The following is a 21,648-nucleotide window of genomic DNA, read 5'->3' as shown; positions in this document are numbered from 1 at the left end:
TATGGCATAACCCACATTTATAATTTGGAAAAAATTCTTAAGAGTGAAATAGTAGCTAGAAATTCACTCATGACTTTATTGTATGAATTAATTGTAAAGAGATGCTCTTCTAAAAGTGAGCAAACTAGTTTTCAAAGTGTGATGAAACATTTATTTCTGTACATTTTATTATAGTGCAAGCAGCAGCAGAAGCATAATCACCATCTCTTTATAATTAATTGAAGAGGTGAGGCATGAGAGAATTAGATAGTTAAAGTCTGAGCTTTTTATAAAAGCATATAAAGGAAGGAGGAGAAAATAACTGAATTTCTTCCTCAGGCTTTGTAGACACTAGTTGAGATAACTTTCTGTTTAGTTTAAGGTTTTGACAGGAATCTCTTTATTGAAGGTAAGTTGCACTTGAGCAAGCAAATAGAAGGTTGAATAGACTGGAAAAGCCCAGAAAAAAAAGGTTTCTTAGCACCAGACAGGCAAATACACATAAGCTATTTGATAAGTGAGAATTATTATCTCCATTGTAGTCAGTTTGGAAGGCAAAGGGACATTCAGTCAACCAATAAACATTTATTTAGTGCTCTTTATATATTGTATATACTACATTGTTTTAAAATATGAGTTGAAGCTGAAAGGACTATACATATATCTTTTCTTCTCCAGGTTATCAGAGAGAATAAATTCTTAAAATAATGGAAGTACCTCAAAGGGAAAACTAAAAAGAGAAAAAATTCTGAGTAGGCAGAGGGGAATCCTAACCTAGGTCAGGAGATAGGAGTATGGAAGAAGAAGATGACACAGGGAAGAAAAACCATGTTACTATTCTTGGGCTATCTAATATAGATAAGATAGTTTCTTAGGAGGGTAGAGATGTATCTTCTGTGCGAGAAACAGCTTTTTAGGTTCCAAGGAATTTTTATGGAGATCCAGAAGACCTACTAATGTAGAGGATATCCAAGTTGTGTTTGGTGACTCCATGTTGAGGGATACTAAAGTGGCCATCTGTTAGCATGATAGCAAGAGTAAAATGAGTGTTCCTTGTCTGTGGTGCATATATATTCAGTATATTACTTGGTGATACTGACACTTAGTAATGATAAATAAATCTCTTCAGGTTGAAGAGATCTATAAAGAATTTTTGGGGTTTATGGAATCCAGGGAAAGGAATCGAAGACCAAAGGGGCAAAGCAGATCTATTTATTGCCACTTCCAGTTGAAGATAGGAGCTTTGGAAGAAGGGATGGATTTTGGAAATGGACAGGTGATTGAGAAAATGATTCTTGAGAATTGAGTTTATATACTGGAATAATGAACTCTTGAACATGGATGGTACATTTCACCAATACTGTGAATTTTTGTGAATTTTATTAAAGAGGGCTTTAAATTGAAAAGGGAGAGGAAAGAAAAAGATTTCTCAACTATTTCTCCCAAACCAAATACAGTAGAAAGTAGTAGGTGCTTCATAAACAGAACATCATTGGAAATGACCAATGATTTAATGATCAATGATTTTCAAGAGGACAGTACCCTAGAAGGTAAGTAGTAATATCTATGACCACATATGTCTATTTGTAAATACACAGAGACTAGTAAGAAGATAAACTGGGAATCTTACTTCAAAGAGATAAATTTTATTGTATAAATATTATTGAAGTATTATCAGAGGTTTGCCTCATGGTTAGATTATGGGCACGGAAAAGTATATAACTTATTTAGCAAAAATTAGATGAAATAGAAGAAGCATTGTAGCATTATTGTATATCAAAAATTTTTACTTCTGTGAAGTCATGAACTGCCAGGAGAAGGAATTGGGTGATGTCAGTTGGAGGGAAAATATGGTTGTGCGATTGTATACTAGTGGTAGTAAAAAAAATTGAAATTGGGTTCACCAAATCATACATAAGGATCTCTGCCTGTTGCCTGGCATCTGAGAAAACCACATAATACAATTATCTTTGTTCTAATGTATTTTTAAAAATTATGTTAAATATTGCCTAATTACAGTTTAATTTGGTTTGTGCTAGGGAATGTTGAGGTCAGCAAAAGCTGCATGTTTGACACTACTACAACACTACCAAACTGGAATGACGAAATGGATGAACAAAATGAGAAACCATTCACCAATTTGGTTTGGAGCTTCAGAAAGCCTTAGTAAAGACAGATGACATCAATTACTTGGATATTTGCTGTAGCATTGATTAAAAACAGAGGAGAGGTTAAGTTCTTGATTTCTCTTAAAGCTATTTTATTTTTTTCAAAAGCTGTAGGAAGTGATGACAGAACCATTCATCTAGTTTTGATAGTGGGAAATATCTAGTTAATGAAAAAAGAAATAATGAAATCATTTTGGATTTTGTTGTAGATAAGAGGCAGAAAAGTTACTCATAAGTTGGGCAGTTCAGATTTTGGGGTAGTAGATTTCAAAGAGTAAAGAAAGATTAAATAGCATCCTGAGGCCTACAGGGCATATCATACTTCAGTTCTCCTATCTACCTCCCTTTCCCCCCCAAATATTAGTTCTACTTAATGCTAAGTGAAGGGAGCAGAAGCAAGAGCACAATGTACATATTAACAATAACATTGTGGGTTGGTCAACTCTGATGGATGTAACTCCTCTTAGCAGTTTAGAGATCAAGAATAACCCTGGGAGACATATTTTGTACAGTGCCATCCACATCCAGAGAGGGGGAAAAACCAACCAAGCAAAAAAAAAACCTACAGGATCTATGTTCACTTTTTTTAGAACTTCTCTTATGTTTTTCCTTCACATCCCATGGTTTTCTTTTTTTTCCTTACTCCTAATTTCTCATACACAAAACAACTAATATGTAAACATGTTAAACTCAAATGTACATATACAATTTTTACTAGACTGTCACTGAGGAAAGGGAGTGGGAAGAAGGTTGTTATAAAAGTGTGTAATTTCTAAATATGCAAAAAGATGAGTATTGAAAAACTTTCTTAACATTTAATTGGAAATATATGCAAGAGGATGACTATTGAAAAACTTTTATAACATGTAAGTGGAAAAATAAAAAACATCAACAAATATTGGTTCTACTGCTATTTTTTTTTTAGTTTTTAGTCTACTGCTATCTTTTATTCTTTGTTTAACCCCCTTTTCACTATCATCACACTGATCCTTTTTAATGAAGATTTAAAAAAATGAAGAAAAAGTAGTATAGTGAAACTAATGAGTCCATCGTCATGTCTGACAACATGTATAGTGTTCTACACTCATAGATTGCCTCTTCAAAGAGAGAGGAGGTAGGTATGTTTTCTTAATTCTTCTCTGAGACTGAGCTTGGTTGTTTTAATTACAGTGTTTCTTGTAGTTAGACAGATGACACCCATAGTCTCAACATCTCCTTTCTCTCACCTAAGCTCCAGTTTTACATCCTCCTGACAATGAAATGCTTCAAACTGGACATTTCATACACATAGTGAACTCATCTTGGCCAGAACAGAATTCTTTATTTTTTCCCTTGGCTTCACTCCTCTTCCAAACTTCTCTGTTCCTGGCAATACTTCTTTAATCACCCAGGTTCAACCTGTAGTTGAACCAAACTGTCCATTATGGTATTCCAAATCTTGTCTCCATTCCAGTTTTCCCTATGTCTTTAATGTACTCCCTTCTTACTTATGTCTCTGAGAAATCCTAATTTATTTTAAGAATTTCTCTATGGACTGCTGAGAGTCTCACATCTTCCCTTAGCCCCCTCTATTGCCTTGTGTCTGTTTTGTGTATACTAATTTGTGTGCTGAAGTGCTGGGTCTTTTTCTTTTTTGTATCATTAATACTAGTTCAATGCCTGTCATGGAGTGGGACCTAATAATGATTTCTATCACCCTTTGTCCAGTTTTAGAATCTCTGAGTCAAAGAGTCTGGCTGTTTTAGTCTTGCATATTTCTATCTTTCTGGCACAAGCTTCCTTTGAAGGGAAGAGGGAAGTGATCTAAAGAAATGGAAATGGATACTCAGAATTTTTTATAAAGCATTTATGAGGGCAGGTAGGTAGGTGGCACAGTGGATAGTGCACCAATCCTGGAATTAGGAGGGCCTGAGTTCAAATCTGGCCTCAGACACTTAATCATCTGTGTGACCATCTGTGTGGCAAGTCATTTTAACCCCATTGCCTTGCAAGGAAAAAAAAAAGCATGTATGATTTTCTAGTCAAAATACTAAGGAAACAGGTACTGCCACAATCTTCCCCAACAAACAATGGAAATTTCAAAGAGAAGAAAAATTGAATAAATGAGCATAAATAGAAAATGATCAAGGTGAAGAAATATGTTGAAACAGTTGGAAAAAATATAAAGCAACTGAAAGACTAAATTACCAGAATAATATAGTTGGAGAAAGAAATAATTGCTGGTATTGGGTAAATGACACATTTGAAGAGATAATGGTGAATACTGGTATGAAATTCACAAGAACTAGCAGAAGAGCTTTACAGAATAAAAATCAATGGAAGTGAAGCTAAAATTGAAAAATAGCATAAAAAATTTAAAGGTAATAATTTTTACATGATTCTTGTGTTCTTCAACCAAGAAGAATGTATGTGATTGATTAAAGAAGTCTGCTAAATTATAATGAGTGAAGGATAACAGGTGAATAGCCTAAGTGCTGCACTTAAGCCACTTTGTGGAGGATTTATGAAAATACATGGAAAAGAACTGCACAGAATGAGAAGGTATGGGTGGGTTGCAATCTGTACTCATTGGGTAGTAATACCTACATTAAGTTATTAGATCCTTTCATGTATGAAGAATGTAATAAAAATGTTCTTCCTTCCCCAAGTCAGAAACAATGAACAATAAAGCAAAATAAATAGGCTCAGAAAATAACTTAAAGTTTGAAAGAATTGGAAAAAATGACGCTATCTTAAAGTGGAATTTGGAAGATATTGATCAAGTTGCGTCATCTCCAGAATTATCAGTGTTACAAAAATTTGGAAAAACAAAAAAACAATCTTGACTTCATATACAAGGAAATCATTCAATACAAACTTTTAGAATTAATTAAAACCAATTATATATATATATATGTATACACCGTAAAAACTCTGAAGGGAAGAACCCTAGAATGCTCTACTGGACTTTTCTCCAGTTAAGCATCAATTTTCTTTCTTTCTTTTTTTTTTTTTAGGTTTTTGCAAGGCAAACGGGGTTAAGTGGCTTGCCCAAGGCCACACAGCTAGGTAATTATTAAGTGTTGGAGATCGGATTTGAACCCAGGTATTCCTGACCCCAGGGCCGGTGCTTTATCCACTACACCACCTAGCCGCCCCTAAACATCAATTTTCACAGGAAAAAAATTCCACATGGTTGCCAGTGTAAGATGAATTTTCTTTAGGGGGGGTTTTAAGGTATAGTAAGAGTAATTAGGATAAGAATATAGTTTGCTAAACTGGTTAAAAAAAAACCTCATGTTTTTTAGATTGATATAACTATCAATACAAACATAATATTTCCAAAAGACTGTATGAGCATAACATTAGGTGAAAAGACAGCTTTCAGTAAAATGTTATTTATAAACAATAAAGAATTTTAAGCTCAGCATGGCATGATAAACTATGTCATCAGCTAATAGTTTATTAAAATGGAAAAACACTAGAAGCATACTCATGTAGATTTAGACTTTTTAGAAATAGTAATAAGGCATTTTAAAAATCTCTTTGTAGAAGATATAATGCCTATCTAGAAAATCCAAGACAACGCAATTTTTTTACAATACTACTTTTTCTTAGTAGTAAGAATTTAGATCCTGCTATAGTAACAGAGTAGTTATAAGATAAACTCACAAAACACCTTTATTTCCTGATACCAATAAAATCTAACTGATAGATAATTCCCTTTAATAATAAAGACAAACTATTTTTGTATATTTGTTTTAACTTATCAGAACATGGTAAATTTGGAAATCATTTTGTCAAAAGTCCAAGAATGCAACAGAGAAGAAAATCTCTTGCTTAAGAAGAACAAATAGAATCAAAACATATTTTATGATATCCCAAACTAGTTTACTTCATATAATATTAATCCAGATTTAAATATGGATAGCTATCATTTTACTAAATGACCTAATTAATGTGGAAAAGTTAATATAGAAATCTTTGAAAAGTATCATTTATGAAGAGAGGCTTTGTTGGATTTGACTTTTGATTGCTCACCCTTATCAGTAAAATTCTTCTGAATTTGTATCCCAACCCAGCATATATTCAAATACTACTGTAGTAATAATTGTATGCATTGTAAAACTCACACCAAAAAATGAAGACTGTGATAAAGAACTATTGATTTCTAGGAAGATTTGGCTCCATAACCCTGGTCAAGTGTCTAAACCTCTCTGCCTCACTTTTTTTTTTTTGATAAAATGTGGATAATAATAGGACCGTACAGGTTTTTGTATAAATTAAATAAGATAATAAATTAAGCTACTATATGAATTTTGGTTATTCTTAGCTATTTTTATGGAATTCAAAAAATGTAATGCTACCTTAGTTTTAGGGAGATAGTTTCCATAAAGAGGAATGCAATAGTTTTATTGCACTCTACCCTGATTGATCATAACTGGAGCCTTAGTTTAGTTTGGGGTCTAGAAGTCATGATCTTATAAGGATCAGATGAAGGAACTGAGAATGTGTAGCTTAGAGAAGTATATAATTAACTGTACATGATAGGTGATCTTCAACCATTTGAATAACTGCCACATGAAAGATGCCTTGACCTCGGCAAGCTCAACTTGTAGGAGTAGGTAGAAACTGGAGAGATGTGAATTTTGAATTAACAGATGAAAAAGCTTCCTAATAAGGAAAGGTGTTCAGTGAGCTGCCTCAGGAGATAGTGGTTTTTCCATTATTAAAGATATTCACTTGGAGTCATAAGGAAATTGGGCTCGGTGAGTTTTTTGAATGTCTTTTAACTTTGAAATTCTGTAATTATCTTTAACAACTATGTAACCATGGGAAAGTTACTAGAAGTCACTGAGATTCAAATTTTTTTATCTGGAAAATAGCAACATTTTCCCTTTTTTACCTCTTGTGCTTTAGGGAGAACCAAATGAGATAAATTGTGAAGTATTATGCCTTTTTAAGATTGTTGCCCTTGGGGGCAGTTAGGTGGTGCAGTGGATGGAGCACTGGCCCTGGAGTCAGGAGTACCTGATTTCAAATGTGATCTCAGACATTTAATTGCCTAGCTGTGTGACCTTGGGCAAGTCACTTAGCCCCATTGCCTTGCCAAAAATACAAAAACAAAAGACTGTTGCTCTTAGTACTTAAAAACAATTTTAAAGTCTTGTTAATAAAATAGCCAACTATAATATTATTCTTTAAGTAGTTCAGCTCAAGCAGTATGGAGTGTTAGGATTTAAATAGTAAATGTTTAGGCCTGCATGCTTTCTTAATCATATTTCTTCATTTGGTATTGGGAAAGTTTTTGATCTTGTGCCTTTACTTATTAACTTCTGTTGCTACCAGTTGTATTGCTCATTTTGTAATGTTGGAAGGGGAAGGAAGGAAAGCTACCCTCGACACATTACTATCATGATACCTTGGTGTATAACTGTTTAAACTTAAGTAGAATGCCACTAATGATTTTTCCTGTCAATCAGAGAAAATCAATTGCTTTTTTTGTGTGACTTGCAAAATTGAACTGATGCAGTAGAGAAGGAATGGTGTATGTGTATATGTTGTATTAAAACTCCTTTGAAGGAAATCTTAAAATTTTATAGAAATAAGTCTTATGGTCTAGTATTTTTCTAATTGTATACCCTAATTTTATCTATCATATTAAAATGAAATATGTTATATTTTAGTTTATCACAGAATATACAATTAGTTATATTGGAATTTTAAAACAATATATAAAATTATTTTATACTTGATTTTTCTTACAGTTTTCATGTTAGATCTTAGGTTATAAGTTTTTTTTTCCTTCAAGCTGGTGGCTAAGCCAAACCAAGTATAGATTTTCTTCACAATATTTCTCTACATTTCCTAATACTTAAGAAAAACTGTGATCGCATTGTTCTGTTTACCACCATTAATTATACAGTTCCATGCCTTAGTAGGTTGTTTTGTGAATTATTTTGGTTAAAAATTTATGGCCAACTTTCTTATAACGAGCAAGATTTTGAGTTCCACATTTTTCTACCACCCTTCTTTCCCTCTCCCCTCCCCATGGCAGCAAGTAAATTTGACACATTTCCATATCAGTCATTTTGTGAAAGAAGAATTAGAACTAAGGGGGTGAAACTATGAGAAAGAAAGGAAAAAATAAAAGAAGCTTAAATTGGAGGTAGTATACTTGGTCTGTATTCAGAATCCATAGTTTTTTCTTTGATTGAGGATGGCGTTTTCCATTAACAAATCTGTCAGAATTGTCCTTGGTCAGTGAACAACTGAAAGATGTGTCCAGCATAGTTGATCATCTCACAATGTTGCAGTTAATGTGTACAGTGTTTTCTGGGGTGGAGCCAAGATGGCAGTATGAAGATGAGCTTTTCCCTATATATTGCTAAATGAAGCTTATACACAGACATTGAAGCTACAAATTCCACCAAAACAACAACAAAAAAGGATCGAAACAAGTTTTCACCTGTAGACATTGTGGAGGATCTACAGGATCTACAGTGAAGGTCTGTCTCGGGGGCGGGGGGGGGGGGGGCGGGGAAGTCAAGCCCAACTAGGCAGGAGAGCAGAAAAGCCAGTCCAGGGCCCAGCAACTAGCTGGAAAACCAGACAAAGTGAACCCTGGGAACACAGGGACAAAAGTCAGGACTGGGTTGTGAACAAAGCGCTGTAGAGGTTGAGCTTGGACAAAAAGGAGGAAGCAAACTTGTGTATAGGCTAGGCCTGGGCTGCATAGGTAACATCTTGACCAGCAGTAACCAGGTATCAGACCCTAGCCCCAGCATGTAAAGCTCGAGACTATACTGCCTATACCCCAGGAGCAGAGCTCAAAGGATCAAAATGAGCAAAAAAATCTAAAGAGCACTTACTATAGAAATCTACTATGCAGCTCAGAAGAAAAAAGCAGTGACAAATTACCTGCATGGGAAGTCTCAAAGAAGTCTATAAATTGTACTCAAATCCAAAACCTCATAGAAGAGCTTAAAAAAGAATTTAAAAACCAAAGGGGGGAGAGAGAAAGAGAGAAGAAAAATGGAAAAAAGAAATGAGAGCTATGTAGGAAAATTATGAAAAATTGATTAAAGAAATCACCTGCTTTAAAAGTTAAACTAACTGGAAAAAAATGTAACTTCAAAAATAAAATTGACCATCTAGAAAAGCAATACAACTCATCTAAAACTCAAATTGACCAACTGTAAAAGGAATGCAACTCAGCAAAAAGTAAAATTATCCAAATGGAAAAGGAAACAAAAAAGCTAACTGAAGAAAATAAAACTGAAGAAGAAAAAATTAGAAATGGCCAAATAGAAACTAATGAATATATGAGACAACAAGATTCCATCAAACAAAATCAAAAGGCTGAAAAAAAACTTCTCAGGGAAGGAGAAAAAAATAGAGGGAAAGAATTTGGAACCTAATTTAAAAATGTTAAAAAAAAATGTACAGTAAGAAATTGAGAAAAAAATTTGAAAACTTTGAAAAAATACCTTTCTATCTATTCACACAAATAATAATTTCAGTTAGCATGATAAATGAAGCATAGAGATAACTAACTGCACTTTTTTGCTACAATTCTATAACAGTTGTTTTCTATTTTCAGTTTAAGACAGGTAGATTTGAAGGTTGAGAAAAAAATTGAGAAACTGAGAATAAAATAAGGATGATTTTTAAAAGAAGTTTTTTTTTTGAGAAAGACAGTTTAGTTTTGGACGTACTGAGTTTAAGATGCTTATGGCCTATCTAGTTTAAGAGATATAGAGACAATTTAAGATGGGAGACTAGAAGTCAGGAGAAAATTTGAGGTGGAAAAATAGGACTGGGCATCATCATCATCATATAGATGATAATTGAATCTATGGGAGTTGATGAAGTCACCAAGGGAGAGTATAGATGGAGAAGAGAAACTGGCTTAGGGCAGACCTCTGTGAAACACTCACCTTTACAAGATGTGACCTGGTTGAAAATCCATCAAAGACATATTAGTAGCAGCCAGATAGGTCGTAGGAGAACCAGGACAGAGTGGTATCACATAGATCTGTAAAGATGAGAGAAAGAAGATGTTCAGCAATGTCAGAGAGGGCAAGAAGAATGGGGATTGAGAGAGACCCTTTAAACTTGGTAATTAAGAGATCTTTGATTACTTTGGAGAACAGTTTTAGTTGAGAGATGAAGATGAAATTCAGTCTCATATGAATTAGGAAGAAAGAGGAAAGGATATGAAGGAACCAATTATAAATGGCTTCCTCAAGGATAGCTGTGAAAAATTAAACACACATGGTTTTCATTCAGGAAAAATTTGTTTTTTCTTCTCCTTCACCTCTGCACCTCCCCCCAAAAGAGAATGAGAAAAATCCTTGTTACAGAGTCAAACACAACAAATTTTTGCATTGACCATGTCCAAAAACTTTGTCTCATTCTGCACTCTCAGTCCTTTACCTGTCTATTCATTGTTAGTCCTATGGAATTATAATTGATTATTATGCTGATTAGTGTCCTCAATTCTTTCAGAGTTGTTTGCCTTTATCCTTTTCTTGTTTTTTTATAAATTGTCCTCCAGATTTTGTTCACTTCACTCAGAGTCAGTTCATAAATCTTCTGAGCTTTCTCTGAAACCATCCCATTCTTGATTTCTTATAGCACAATAGTGCTATCATTTATATACTGATACTCTTCAGACATTCCCCAATTTATAGGCACCCCCTCAGATTTAAGTCTTTGGTACCTCAAAAAGCATTGTAAATCTTTTTTGTGCATTTTTAGATTTTTAGAACGGCATCCAAACTACTTCTTAGAACAATTCTTCCTCTTCATGCCCTACTCCCTCAAATTTCCCTTTCCCCTCTTATTTTCCTGTTGAGCGAATTCTTTTTTTTTCTGCCTGACTGTGTGCTTTTCTATTTTTTTCTGCCTTTGATCAGTTCAGGTGATACTGAAATTCAAGTGCCAAATTCTCCCCTAATATTCTTCTACTTCTGCACCGTCGTTGCATGAGATAATTCCCCTTAATACTCTCCCTTCTCCCCCAAGTATATCCCTAGTTCCCTCTCTTTCCATTTTTCTTTTAAGATCAAGATGTAACAGAATCACTCCTAGACCTTGTCTAATTGGATTCCACCTTTGACATTTGAATGGCTGGTGATAGCAACCCCCATGTATCATCTCCCCATATTTGAATATAAGCTATTTATCCTTGTTTTTAGTTTCTTATGGTGGTTTGGTGTGTATGTGTATACCTTTTTCTGTTTTCTTAACTCTTGGGTTTGAATTTCTATGAAGTTTCTATGAAACTTTATTCTTTTTATCAAGCATTCTTGGAAGTTCTCTGTTTCTTTAATGGTCCCCCCCATAAATTTAAACTTAGCAGGATTAAGTTATGAGTTTATCCTTTGCTTTTTGGAATATTGTTTTCGAAGTTTTCTGCTCCCTATGGTAATGATTGCTAAATTGCTGTGATCCTGACTTTGGCTCCTCAGTAATTAACTATTTGAAGTACTAGGTACTTCATAGAATTTCTAAACAGTTCTTTCTTTCTGGCTTTTTGTAGTATTTTTGCTTTGATGTAGAAGGCTTTAAAAAAAATTTTTTTTGCAAGGCAGTGGGGTTAAGGGATTTGCCAGAAAGTCACATAAGCTGCTAGGTATTTATTAAGTAAGTGTCTGAGGTTGGATTTGAACTCAGGTCCTCCTGACTCAAGGGCCAGTGCTCTATCCATGCTTTAATATAGAAGTGCTGAATTTGCCTCTGATATTCCTGGGAATTTTCTTCTTGGGATTTCAGTAAGTGTCCAGTAGATTCTTTCTGTTTCCAGATTATACAGATTCAGAGCAGTAGAATTGTAGGTTCCTCTCTTGTCTGGAATTCTTGCCCTGGTTATTCTTATGTAGACTTGACTCTGGAACTGAGACCCCACTCTATGATTTTCATGTTTTGTCATTGTTGTGGATAAACTCCCAAAAAAGACTTTAAGAAAAGTTTTTAGAAATGTTATTTTTTATATGATAGGTTTTTTCCAAATTCAATTGTCAAATTGCTTTTCTAAAATAAACTACTTTAAACCTATTCTGTCTAGGATTTGAATATTTGTCTGGTACTTTAAAGATACAAATAAATTTCAACTTCTTCATCATTTATAGTGGGTTTTAAGTGAAAGAACTAAAAATTATGACTTTTATGGGAAGTTGAGTTTATTTTTCAGGATCTGTGCTTTTTTTTCATTTTTTTGAACATAGGTCATTGTATTTTGGTGATGTATTCCTTCCCCCCACCTCATTAAGTTTAATTCCTTAGCCCCCAAGATTCCAAAACAACAAAGGATTTACAATGTTAGCTAGAATTCCTGTCAAAATCTTTAAACTTTTTTCAGAGATTTTCAGGTAACAGTTAACTAGTAGTCCCAGAGAAAATTGTGAGTATTGTTTATAATTAATCTCTGTGTGTACAAGAATCCTTGTTGGACTTTTAAGAGAAGTTATTTTAGTTTTGTATTAGTAAGTTGTGCTTTCTTTGGGGAATATAAAATGATGGAATTTGCAATGGAAAGAAAACTTATATAGCATAACTTTTCTTTCATTTTGCAAATGAGGACACTGAAACCTAGGGAGGGAAGGTAAAAAAAAAAAGGTGTTGTGCTTGGTGTTGGGAATATGAAATAAAAAGTGAAACAATTCCAACTCCCCTGGAATGAGATAAATATGTGGTACATGAATACAAAATCAAGGATATTAAATGCTTGCATTTAGGGAGTGAAAGAAGGTACTAACATTTGGGGCTTAAAAGACTTTCAGGAAGAGTAGAACTTTATTTGCATCTGGATGGCAGTGAGGGATTCTAGGAAATGGATATAGTCAGAAAGAGAGCATTCCAGATATAGAGTTTGTCTGTACATTGCAAAGGCATGAAAATGGAAAAATAGCCTGCTTTCCATAAAAAAAAAACAGGAAAAAGTCAAAAGGGCTGGACTAGAGTATGGCAGGGAAATAACGAGACTAGAAAGATAGACTGGAGCTGTGGGTATCTGTTCCCACCCTACATAAGGATGTAATCGATCTGCTCTTTTCCTACGTGACCCTTCTGTTTTCTTCCAAAGAGAACAAGGCTTGAAGTCAGGAGGACTTTTGTTTGACTCCTGCCAATATGAACAAGTCATTGTTTTCTGAACTGTAAAAAGGGGATAAGAATAGGTCACACTTCCCAGGGTGTGTGAGGATCAGATGAGATGATATTTAAAAAGCATTTAGCAAAATGCCTTGCTCATAGAAGGTGCTTAATCAATGCTTATTCTCCTTTACCCATTCACTCTTCCTTTAATTAAACCTCAGATAGTCTTTCTGGATATTCAAGGACATTTCATTTTCTTTTCTTTCTCACTATTTCCCACTCTTGTCTATAGCATTGTTACCTCAAGATAATATTTTTCTTTTTCCCTTTCCCTTACTATGTGTTTCTTTTTCTTTTTTTTATTTTTAGCTTTTTGCAAGGCAATGGGGTTAAGTGGCTTGCCCAAGGCCACACAGCTAGGTAATTACTAAGTGTCTGAGGTCAGATTTGAACTGGGGTACTCCTGACTCCAGGGCTGGTGCTCTATCCACTGTGCCACCTAGTTGTCCCTATTTGTTTCATTTTTAATTATATCTGTTAAACATTGCGTAGTAATAGCAACATCTCTATTGAGAAAAATAGTTCTAGGTTATGAAATGAAATAGGAGATGTAACAAGAATCAGGATAGCCAATCCCTAAAGACAATGAAAATTCCTAGAACTTCTATCATAGTATCCTTAAGTCATTTCCTCACTCTTCATACTTGTTTAATTAAATCTTCCCCCCCCCATCATTACCCTCAAATATCATTCACATAATCATATGGTTTTGGAATTCTGGTCCCACTCAAACATGAAAAAAAAGTTCCTTTTATAACATCAGATGGTCTTCTAGGTTTTCTTTGAAGCCAGTTTTAGTTCCACCTGTTTTTTTCTTATTTAAAATGTAAATTTAATGTTCTTGATAACTTCTGCCCATTACTCCTGCTTTCATCTGATGTGTCCAAATAGAACAAGTTTAATTATTTTTCCATATTATAGTTCTTGAAATAATTAAAGACAGCCATCATATATTTCCTTGAATCTTCACTTCTCCAAGCTAGGAGAAGTTCCTTTTGGTAAGAGGTAATATGGTGTGTGTGTGATAAAATTTACTCTAAAGAAAATTCTCAGAGACTGAGTCAGAGCAAAAGAAAGTCTTTATTCTCTCTGTCTCTGTCTTTCTCTCAAATCAGAGAACTGTGCCAAGGCATTATAAAGCAAATATATATATATATATATATATATATATATATATATATATATTCTATTTGCAGTTCCTCCTCCCTAACCCCTCCCCCCATAGGCTGCATCTCCAGAGGGACAATATATCTCAGCAGCAGACAAAAAAGGAATGAGAGGTTTTTCATAATATTTTTCCTGCCAGATGAAAAAATCCTAGTGACCTTCAGTAACTCTGCTTACCAGAATGAAGTAATGTCTGTGATTAAAATGTCCTCCAAGTCAGTAAAAATAGTCTTATCATAAAACAGGTGATTCTGAGCCTCCTTTGGAATGCAAGATTTTCTTGACAAAAACTTTTTTTTTAACCCTGAGAAGACTACCCGGAACTTTCCCATTCAATGGTAAAATAGAAATAAGAGTTTTGGACTATGTAGCTTTAACCTTTTTGTGCTTGAGTTTGCTCATTTGTATAATAAGGGATTTGGATTAGGTATATATGAATGCATCTTCCATATCTGATGCTATGATAAAATGAATCTTTTTGGCATGAATGTGGGACCTTTATCATAGTGTGTCAATTTATCATTGTCTTTCTTAAAATATATCTACCCTTCTCTCTTCCATCTTGTATTCATGTTTATGACCCAATTTAAAGCTTTAAAATTTTCTATATTAAATTTTATCTGCCATTCCACTAAAGGTTCTAGCATACTTTAAATTTTCATTCTTATCAAGGGTGCTAACTAACCCCTTTCTCCTACCTTTAGTTATATCCAGTGTACTTTCCACTATACCCCTCTGTATTTCAGTGAAAGTGAAAATAGAAATATTTAAGGATCATCAGAATTACATACAAAATAACTACAAATGAATAAATAACACATTCAAAGAAATTAAGCAAGAATGGAAAAGACTAAGAAAATCAGGAGACTGATTATAAAAGAAGTCTGAAAATTTTTTTAAAAATCAAATAAAGAAATTGAAGAATAATGAAAAATGGCCAATATAATGAATGCATTAGAAAATCTCAAAAAGTTTGTAGAAGCACTTGAACTATTGTCAGAAAATAAATTGTGTATAATATAGAACTGACAAGTATAGGTTACAAAAATTTTAGAATTATTCAAATTAGTAGAAAACATGGATTACAGTGTTGCAGTGTTTCAAGGGAGGGAAGAAAGAATAGTTTCATGAAATTGTCAAAGGATATTCTTCAGATCTAGTGAAAACAATTGGAGAAATAAAAAGAAACACATTTTCCCTTACAGAAATATATGTACAGCTTTAAGAAATTCCCTTACCAGCTATAGCTAGGAACATTTTAAAATTATAACATTGATTGAGCTTATGTGTGTTCCACTCTACCATTTCATGAGAATATATCAACATCCAATGGTGTATATCTGCTCCTGAAGATTCCTTTATGATTATTGAGGCAGCAAACAGGAATACGGTTGTTTTCTAGCACCACAGTTGTCTAAGTCAGGATTGAGATTGGTGTTCAGGCTTGTCCTGTTTTTACTTTTTAAAAGATTAGTGGGAGTTGACTACATTTTACAATAATATATTATTAGCCATATTGGTCTATGACTCAGAGCTGAAAGAGCCTTTAGAGTCATCACTTCCTCATTATTTAAAGGAAGAAACTGAATTCCAGAGAAATTAAAAACTTACTCCAAATCTTAGAGCAATTAGTAGGAAGTAGATTCTATAACTTCTGTTCACTGAGTGTGGAAGTACTCAGAGTACTAAGAGTAAAATTCTGATCTGTTTTTTATCTCAGCAAGAAAAAAAATCTGGAAAATGGGTCTGCAGATGCTGTTTCATTTTTATCTGGAGAACAGATTATTTTGGACTAGGTTGAATAGGTCTACGAAATCTGAACCTTTCCAAAATTGATCTGACATTCTCACATAGGTATTGACGATGTAAGGCTGTATGGAAATAATTTTATTGGTGTACTGGTAGTCATTACCATAGTCCTGTGTAAAATTTTAAAGGCAGTAACCAGTATAGACAAAAATAAAACAATTGATGCCTTTAAAGAATTTTTAGTCTATCAGAGGAGACAGCATTACAAAATAACTACTTTTTGGGAGGTGAAGGCATTAGCAATTGGGGGAATGGGGAAAGGCCTCCACATACTTAAGTTTCAATTATCTCGAAGTTAACACTGATAGAGACCCCTGGGCTATTTCAGGAACCTCATTAGGTGGTATTACCTTCTGACTGAGTTCTCTTTTCAGCTTTTAAGATTTAGAAACTCAGTTTTATAAATTCATCACAATATGATTAGGTCTCAGGGCACAGACTAATACTAAATAAACTTACAAAGGACTATTAATCAGAATTCCCATTTAATTTGTAATGGGAATCATGTGTAATAAGATATTATACCAATTGTATAATATCTGTATCTGGTAGCTGCTCATTTAGGAAATCAAACTCTATATTAAGTATTTGTTGAATTTAAAATAGAACCAAGTACTAGACTGAGAGGCAGAAGGCTTGAATTCTAATCCCATTTGTGCCATCAATTATTTGAATTTCACAAATTTTTTATTTTGATTTTATACATAATGGAACAGTTTCAGAGAAGTTGTATGATTTGCCTGACAAATGGATAATTCAGAGATTTTTTTAAAATTGATTCTTTCCACTATAATAAATTATGTCTTAAAAAAAATCACTCTACTATTGATTCTAATAAACTGCCCTCCCCTCTTTGAAAATTCTTATTTAAATAACTGCAACTAATTTTTAAGAATCATTTTTCTTTGGTTCGTGCTGGAGATATTTGATCCAACATACATAAATTTTGACCACTCTTTTACCTTTTCCTGTTCAGTTCAGCAAGTCTTTATTAATTGTTTTGTTCTATACTAGGCCCTGGGCATACAAAGACCAAAATTAAGGAACAAACCCCAAAAACTCTACCTGAGGCAGTCCGTGACATGAAAGTGCTTCAGTTCTCCTGTAACTATACAGCACTTATGAAGATAAATATTAGATATATACAAGTATACAAAATTAACACAAAATAAAGTGTCTCCAGATGGAGCCACTAACATCCAAGGAAATCAGTCAACAAATATTGTTTGCCAGACATTGAATTAAGTATTAGGGATGTGAAGATAGGAAAAACTAATATCCCCTTATATTCTTTTGAGAGAAATACTGTGTAGCCAAGTAAAAATTAAATGTATACGAAGTGATATGGGGGGGGCACTAGAAACTGAGGGAATCTCAAAAGGCCTCATAGATGGAGAGACACTTATAAATCTCGAAAGGAGCTCTAGGGAATTGCAAGAGACAGAGTCAATGAAAGAGAATGTTCTAGGATTGGGAGAGTTTTCAAAGAATATACATAGAAGATGCATTATAATATAAGGAGAACATTGAGTAGGATATTTGAGTGTGAGATCTAAAGGAGGAATAATGTGTAGTAAATCTGGAAAGCCAGATTGCAGAACACTTTAAATATTAAATAGATGAGTTTATATTTTGTCCTTGAGGTCATAGGGAACCACAGAAACTTCTTGAGTAGGTATAGTGAGATGTATTCATTAGGAATAGCATTATGATGCTCTAATTGGAAAGAGGAAAGATTGGATGCGTGTGTCCCGTTCCCCCCCTCCACTTTATTTCTCAAGTCTTTAAGGGAGTCTGAAAATCCTTTACTGCCTAATTTTTTTACCTTCTTTTGGTTTCTTTTTTTTCATTCCCTCTCTCTCTCTCTCTCTCTCTCTCTCTCTTTTTTTTTTTTTTTTTTAGATTTTTGCAAGGCAAATGGGGTTAAGTGGCTTGCCCAAGGCCACACAGCTAGGTAGTTATTAAGTGTCTGAGACCAGATTTGAACCCAGGTACTCCTGACTCCAAGGCCGGTGCTTTATCCACTACGCCACCTAGCCGCCCCTTTTATTCCCTCTCTTCAATAACTTGTCTAATCTCTAATTTACTAAGACTATTATTATGTAAAGGGAGATAATATTAAAGCAGCTGCTTTTAAGGTGTGAATGAATAATGGACTTAATCCTACTAGCATGGATTTGTTGCCAAAGAGAGCTTATTTTAGACCCAAAGATTTTCCAATTAGTGGAATCTGTGGGGGAGAGATTTCTGAATAGGCAGACCTCTTCTAATTCTCCTTGTCTCTGGCCCTCCCTCCCCTTCCAAAAAAAAGAAAGTTAACCAGGGTGTAAGATAGATTAAGCATTGCTTATTATCCTACAACCATAACCACCTTTGCCCTTGACCCCTACCCTTTATTTATGACTTTGGGCTGGGGGGGAACTCAAGTCATTATTAGTGAAGAGATTATGTTGACCCAGTAAATAATGAATTTGCAAAAATGAAACTGTTCCTGAATAAATTTTTCTGCTTTGATTTTTCTTTATTGTAATAAGTAAAAAATAAAATGTCTGCATAAACAACTTCTGCCTGGATGACATTGCAGAATGCTGAGAACCAGAGGTTGTAAGTTTATAGAATAATAGTCATAGAATATTTGAAGGTAGAAGACAACTTGGTGGCCCTCTAGTTTAGTTTAGACTTGAGAGGAATCCCCATTGCAGCATACCTGAAAAGTGACCTGAGCTCAAAGACTCTAAAGATGGAGGAGGAACCTACTATTTTTTTCAGGCAGTATGTTACATTTTTGAATATCTCTAAAAGTTGATAAATTTTTATCTGTCATTAAGTCTAAATTTGCATTTCTACAAATCCTAGTTTCTACTAGTTCTGCCCTTTAAGGCCAAATAGAACAAGTTTAATTTCTTTTTCCATAGGGCATCTTTTCAAATTTTTGAAAATTGCTATGATCCTCCTGAGGATTCTATTCCCTAGACTAATCATCTGACATGTCATCATCTTGGCAGTCCTCCTGGTAATTATTATTCTTACAATGTGGTGCCCAGAATTGAACATGTCATGTTTGATGAAGGCTGATAAGAACTGAGTATGGAGAAACATCACTTAGAAGTTATGTCTTCTTAATGTAGGTCAACGTAGCCTTAACTTTTTTTTGGCTCCTTTGCTTTGTTTATCATATTTATGAATCATATTAAATTTGCATTCACTGTGGGTCTCTCAGACAAAATTTTAACTATGCCTCTTCCAGCTTATTTTTTTTACACTATATAAAAATAAATTTACTGTAAAAGCTGGATTTGGGTGGGAGGGGGTTGAAATCAAGGTAGAAGGAAGGAGTGTAGAGAATTTTAGGGGAAATGGCAAACAGGCACCTTTAGCAAATTTCCAAACCTGTATTCATGTGAAAGAGAAAAAAAATAAAAATGGGTGGGCATCAATTGTAAATCACAGCCTTGATCCAGGCTGCCTGAGAAGGTCAAGGGCAGGACAGATAAAGGCTAATGATGAAAGGCTGAAACTCCCATTATGGACAAGCAGATTTAGAGGCAAGGTGCAGACTATATTATAACCAATAGGATATGTGAGTCAAAGGTCAGATCTACAGGAATGAAACTTCTGTCCTTTCTGGACCTCGGAACCCGTTTCCATCTCATAAACGCTGAAAAAATAATGGAGAACATTTGGTCCAATAAAATTGATGATCTTTACTGTTGTGGTCCCTTTAATTCCCTCCCAATCCAAGACTTTGAGAACTTTCCCATCTTTTCATCTGCATTTTCACCCAGTATGGATGAAATAACTTCTATGAGAACTACGGGGGGGGGGGGGTTAGATAGAAATGATGGCCTGAAAACTCAAGATATGCTGAGGGAATCATTTGGGAAAGCTTCGATACCCCACCGGCGCATCTTTCCAACCTCCCTCCCAAATCAGCTGCATTCTATAGGGGAGAAACACTGGAGCTAGTCAAGCCGATTGTTCCAGGTTTTAGCCAGCTTATTATTTGTGAAGCTAATTTTTTTTATTTTTATTTTTTTGCTTTGAGTTCAGGTTAAGTTTGAGTTAAGGTTCTTGTTTCAGGCAAGAACAACTTTGAGTTCTCCCAGAATTTTAGCTCAGACCCCTTTACTTTTTGTAGCTGACCAGGCTTAAAAATATATATTTATTTAGGAATCTTAATTCAATTGGTTACTATGTGGAACTCCTTAGGTGGGATAGACAATTTGGAATGGGAAATGAATTTTTATATCTGAATCTGGAGATGCAGAATCACTGGGATGTTTCAGTCTAAGGGGTTGGGAACCCAGAAATAACTTTTACATGATCCCTTGGCAGAATCTACTTTGTAATTTGTATATTTTTAGTTCCTTTCATTCTCTGTTAACCAGTTATGTTTTTTCTGTTCCCTTTCTTTAAGACAGCATAGTATTTTGGAAAGAACACTACTTTGGATCTTTTCCTACTTACTAGATGTTAAGTGATCCTGGACAAATCCGTTGACCTTTCTAAGACAGGATTTCTTTATCTATGACCATGAAATGATCATAAAACTACTTGTACTCATGTACTTCAAGGGGCAGTTGAGAAAAATGCTCTATAAATTTTAAAGTACTAAAATTTTTGCTTATTGGAAAATAGTTTTCAGGGTGTGTGGTAGAATAGACACATCAATTATACAGTGGATGGAGTTGTGAATTAGCTGAGGCACTCTGGAAAGTAATTTAGAATTATACAAGAAAAGCTATAATGACATTTGATTTAGCAAAACCATTATTAGCTTTATATCCTCAGGGGATGGTGATAGTAAAAATATTCCATATGTATTGATATAGTTACAATAGCACTATTTGTAGTAGGAAAAAGGTGTAAACAAATTATATACCCATTATTTAACCCTTAATTATTCTCTAGATAACATTCTAAGACTGTAAGCTCAGAGGTGTCACTTGCATAGAGGGAGTTCCCTCATCTGAGAGCTCCCTTTAGCTATAAAATCCCAGTCCCTATTATTATTGCTACTATAAAAACTGGCTCTCTTAGAGGTGCCAGGAAGAAGGGTGCTAATATATAGGCCATGCAAAATCCAAAACTATTAGTTTTTGTTCTTTTGCAAGGCAGTGAGGTTAAGTGACTTGCCCAAGATCATACAGCTAGGTACTTATTAAGTGTCTGAGACTGATTTGAACTCAGGTCCTCCTGACTACTGGGCCAGTGCTCTACCCACTGCTCCACCTAGCTGCTCTGTTTTTAGTTTTTTTTTTTTTTTAAAGTATGTTTCAATAGATTGGGGAATGATTGAACAAATTGTGGTTTTTAATTATAATGGAATGCTCTTAAAAATAACAATTAGAAAGAATTTCTCTCTGAAATTTGAAGAGCTATATGA

General features: G+C 34.3%; 1 protein-coding gene and 1 long non-coding RNA gene across 18 annotated transcripts in view; one reads left to right on the top strand and one right to left on the bottom strand.

Moving 5' to 3' along the window:
- The window catches only part of CDK19 (cyclin dependent kinase 19), a 192,409-nt gene that overhangs the window by 64,236 nt on the left and 106,525 nt on the right, over window positions 1–21,648 (top strand). The window contains exon 5 of one of the 14 annotated variants that reach the window (XM_074187355.1): window positions 2,019–2,209. The exons of the other annotated variants lie outside the window; for them this stretch is intronic. The gene's annotated coding sequence lies outside the window, so the exon portion shown is untranslated. The remainder of the gene's footprint in view (window positions 1–2,018; window positions 2,210–21,648) is intronic. 14 annotated transcript variants of the gene reach the window in all.
- The window catches only part of LOC141487809 (uncharacterized), a 210,948-nt gene that overhangs the window by 144,334 nt on the left and 44,966 nt on the right, over window positions 1–21,648 (bottom strand). For all 4 annotated transcript variants that reach the window (XR_012468518.1, XR_012468517.1, XR_012468519.1 and 1 more), the window contains one exon: window positions 10,067–10,164. This is a non-coding gene — a long non-coding RNA (uncharacterized LOC141487809). The remainder of the gene's footprint in view (window positions 1–10,066; window positions 10,165–21,648) is intronic.

This window comes from Macrotis lagotis, chromosome 5 (genome assembly GCF_037893015.1).
Source record: "Macrotis lagotis isolate mMagLag1 chromosome 5, bilby.v1.9.chrom.fasta, whole genome shotgun sequence".
Classification (NCBI taxonomy): Eukaryota; Metazoa; Chordata; class Mammalia; order Peramelemorphia; family Peramelidae; genus Macrotis; species Macrotis lagotis.
The sequence above is the reverse complement of the archived record's forward strand: the minus strand, read 5'-3'. Positions and strand labels throughout refer to the sequence as shown.